The sequence below is a fragment of the Chionomys nivalis genome, chromosome 5 (assembly GCF_950005125.1).
Source record: "Chionomys nivalis chromosome 5, mChiNiv1.1, whole genome shotgun sequence".
NCBI lineage: Eukaryota > Metazoa > Chordata > Mammalia > Rodentia > Cricetidae > Chionomys > Chionomys nivalis.
Genome location: NC_080090.1, coordinates 75,606,571 through 75,611,011, shown reverse-complemented (window position 1 = coordinate 75,611,011; position 4,441 = coordinate 75,606,571). Strand labels below are relative to the sequence as shown.

The 4,441-nt window shown below is 37.5% G+C and overlaps 1 pseudogene; it reads right to left on the bottom strand.

The window, feature by feature from the left end:
* Positions 1 to 653: 653 nt before the first annotated feature.
* On the bottom strand, positions 654 to 769 carry LOC130875288 (5S ribosomal RNA; annotated as a pseudogene).
* Between the last annotated feature and the right edge of the window lie 3,672 nt (positions 770 to 4,441).

The window sequence follows — 4,441 nt, the reverse complement described above, 5'->3', positions numbered from 1 at the left end:
AATCCTTCAACAATAGAGGCAATTAAATGTGATTGGAGAAATAAGAACTCCAACTTGGAAGAACATGGGATAGGATATAAAGACAGATTACTGATTGACTTTGTTCTTGACTTTTTTCCATTTAGAAACTTAAATTAGAAATTTTAATGACTATATATCTTTGGTATAGAAAATCAATAATATCAATAAAATAATCAAGATTTATCTCAAGTTTTAAGTCATTCAGAGACATCAATGCTTATGCATAAGATTTTGGATGATAAATTTAAGTCTTTTATTTAAGATTTTTTTTTTAATTTAGTGTGTGTGTGCACACATGTGTGTATGGCCATGTAGATGTCTGTTGAGGCCTGAAAAGGGTATAAGATCTCTCAGAGGTGGAGTTTCAGGTTGTTTTGAGCACCTGAGCTGGGGCTGGGAACCCACTCCCATCCTCTGGGAAGAGCAGGAAGTGCTCTTAACTGCTGAGCATCTCTCCAGCCCCCAGGGTATTTTAAATTTGTGGCTTTATATACTTGCCATTTCTATATCAGTCTCTTTCTCCAGGTGCCTTTCCTATCTTCTTATGTTATTCTTTATGTTTTTTTACTCATCCTCATTTTCTATCACTGTGTTCCTTTTGTTTTAAATATATATAAATTAAATTTTTAAAAAGCCTACAGCACCCAGTATTCTCAGGTCTCCCATCCAAGTACTAACCAGAACCAACCCTGCTTAGCTCCCGATATTAGACAAGATCGGGAGCATTCAGGATGGTATGGCCATAGACACTGACTGTATATTTTAAAATCAATACTGTCATTTTCCCCAGGAAAACATCACAATAAAGTAAATGCATCTAGAATCCTGAGGTTAAAACATGGATTAATTTAGAGGTATAGTGTTGGATATCTCTTGGGGATATAAAAAATTGACATTTTTCAGAGTAAACAAAACAATCCTGTACAATAAAGGAACTTCCAGAGGCATCACCATCCCTCACATCAAGTTCTATTACAGAGCTACAGTAACGAAAACAGCTTGGTATTGGCATAAAAATAGAAAGGATGACCAGTGAAAGACATGGATATGAATCCACACACCTATGAACACCTGATTTTTGACAAAGAAGCTAAAATTATACAATGGAAAAAATGAAATATCGTCAAGAAATAATGCTGGCATAACTGGATGTCAACATGTAGAAGAATGAAAATAGATCCATATCTATTGCCATGAACAAAACTCAAGTCCAAATGGACAGGCTCCAAAACCACAGAGAAACCCTGTCTCGAAAAACCAAAAAAAAAAAAAAAAAAAAAAAATCAATCAATCAATCAATCAATAAATAAATAAAAAAACCTCAATTTAAATCTGACCACCCTGAACCTAATAAAAGAGAAAGCGGGACATAGTCTTCAATGCATGGGCACAGGAGACCACTTCCTAAATATAACCCCAATAGCACAGACCCTGAGAACAACAATAAATAAATGGGACCTCCTGAAACTGAGAAGCTTCTGTAAAGCAAAAGACACGATCAATAAGACAAAAAGGCAGCCTACTGAATGGGAAAAGATATTCTCCAACCCCACATCAGACAAAGGACTGATCTCCAAAATATATAAAGAACTCAAGAAATTAGACAGGGAGGGGAGTGGGGTGTGGGGAATGGGAGGAGGGGGAGGGAAAAGGGAGGCGGGGAGGAGACGAAAATTTTTAATAAAAAAATTTTAATAAAAAAATCTAAATACACAATTAAAACTTATTTATTCACAAATGAACTTGACAAACATATATGTAGTCCATCTCACATCTTTATGGAGACACATGGCCTTAGCTTGTGAGGAATTTCTAAGTCAATAAGGAAAATTAGTTAGCATATAGCTAAACTGCAGATGGTATGTTTTAATTGCAATTATTGGTTTAAAAAAATCATTGGTAACCGTGACTCAACTATTTACTAAACAAAGACCTAAACAAAGAACTCTCAACAGAGGAATACAAAATGGCTGAAAGACACTTAAGGAAATGTTCAACATCTTTGGTCATCAGAGAAATGCAAGTCAAAACAACTCTGATATTCCATCTTACACCTGTAAGAATGGCCAGGATCAAAAACACTGATGACAACTTATGCTGGAAAGATAGTGGGGTAAAGGGAACACTTCTGCATTGCTGGTGGCAGTGCAAGCTGTCACAGTCCCTTTGGATGTCAATGTGGTGATTTTTCAGAAGATTAGGAAACAGCCTTCCTCAAGACCCAGTAATACCACTTTTGGGTATATATCCAAAGGATGCTCAATCGTGCCACAAGGACATGTGCTCAACCATGTTCATAGCAGCATTGTTTGTCACAGCCAGAGCCTAGAAACAACCTAAATGCCCCTTGACCTAAGAATGGTTAAAGAAAATGTGGTACATTTCCACAATGGAGCACTACACAGCAGAAAAAAAATAACATCTTGAATTTTTCAGACAAATAGATGGAGCTAGAAAATATCATTTTGAATGAGGTAACACAGACACAGAAAGACAATTATCACATCTATTCACTCATAGGTGGTTTTAAAACATAAAGCAAAGAAAGCCAGCCTAAAAATCACAATCTCAGAGAACTTAGACAACAATGAGGACACTAAGAGAGGCTTACATAGATCTAATATACATGGGAAGTAGAAAAAGACAAGATATCCTGAGTAAATTGGGAGCATGTGGACCTTGGAGGAAGGTTGAAGGGGAGGGAAGAGGCAGGAAGGGGAGCAGAGAAAAATGTAGAGCTAAATAAAAATCAAAAAAAGAAAAAAAAAAAAAAGAGGCTTCATCTTGCTTATAACTCAAGGGCGCCCTCTATTGGTTTAACCACTTCAGTAGGGACAAGGAATGAAAATCCTAGGTGGAAGTAGGAGCTGATATTTAAAGTCATTCATGAAAATCCTCAGCTACAGAGAGTTACTTATTTTATGAAAATCATATTTAAAATATACATATATATATTTATGTAGTTTAAAGTTGTAGGCATTATGTAATATTTCGTAGTCTGCTTTTAAAATATGCAGTTTTCAAAGGATTGCTCACTTCTCTGAGTCTTGAAGACACACTCCCATTTAATTACCACCCAAATAAGGTATAGCACTATTCCACCATCCTCCAGAAAGTTTTTTCTCTCCTGTATTTTTCAAGTCTATCTTCACCCCTTCTCATCTACCCTACAGTCTACCTGAGCTAATGGGAGCTCACCAACTCCAGCCAGACAGGGAAGGAACAAGCATAGGACCAAACTAGTCCCTCTGAATGTGGTTGACAGTTGCATGGCTGGGGTAGACTGAGGGGCCACTGGCAGTGGCACCATAATTCATTGCTACTGCATGTACTGGCTTTTTGGGAACACGTTCTCTTTGGATGCATACCTTGCTCAGCCTAGATATAGTAGGGAGGGCCTTGGACCTTCCTACTATCAATGTGCCTTACGTTCTTTTTGGATGCATACCTTGCTCAGCCTAGATATAGTAGGGAGGGCCTTGGACCTTCCACAAAGCAATGTGCCTTACCTTCTCTGAGGAGTGGAAGGGGGTGGGGTGGGAGGGTATATGGAGAAAATGGGAGGAAGGAAGGGAGTGGAAACTTGGATTGGTATTTTTAAAAATTCTAATAAATAAAAAAGACTTCCATAGTAATAGCTAAACTAATGTTTCATTAAATGCATGGGCATCGTACCCCAGTCAAATTGATACACATAATTTAATAATCTCAACTCTTCCACAATTCATTTATCAGTCTGAGCATCATGGTCACTAGTATTAGGATATAGATTCAATAATTGGAGTTTCACCATACCACCCAGGACTTCAAAATACAATGAGTGTATTTAGAGATAGAGTCTTTAAAGATATACATTAAAATAAAATATTTCATAGGGCCTTAATCTGATATTGAAAGTTTTTCTTTAGAAGAGAAGAGATTTGGATACAAACACATGCGCACACATTTGTATACACACTCTCTCTCTCTTGCATGGGTGCACACACACACACACACGGGGTTGGGGGGCAACACTATGTTTTCATTTCTAAGACAGAGGTCTTCAGAAGAAATAGCTTGTCTGACACCTTGATCTTGGACTGTTTTCTGTAAACGGAGGCTGCTTGTTCGTTTCCTGACTGCTTTTATTATATATTTTATATTTTACCACGAGGCTCATGGTGGTTTGTTACCTATTGCTCCTTGGACAGCTCCACGCCGTCTGCCTCCTTCAGCAGTTCTCTGACTCCATCGGCTCTCTCTATATATATCTCTTTTCAGATTCCCTGTCTGGCTTTACTCTGCTAAGCCATATAAGCAACACATATACAAAAGGACACCCCACATCAGTTATCCTTCAAAATTGTGCAGAAATCAATAACTGCTAATGGAACCCAGTCTGTATGGTGAAGTTTTTGTGCTTTGTAACAATTGTGAATAA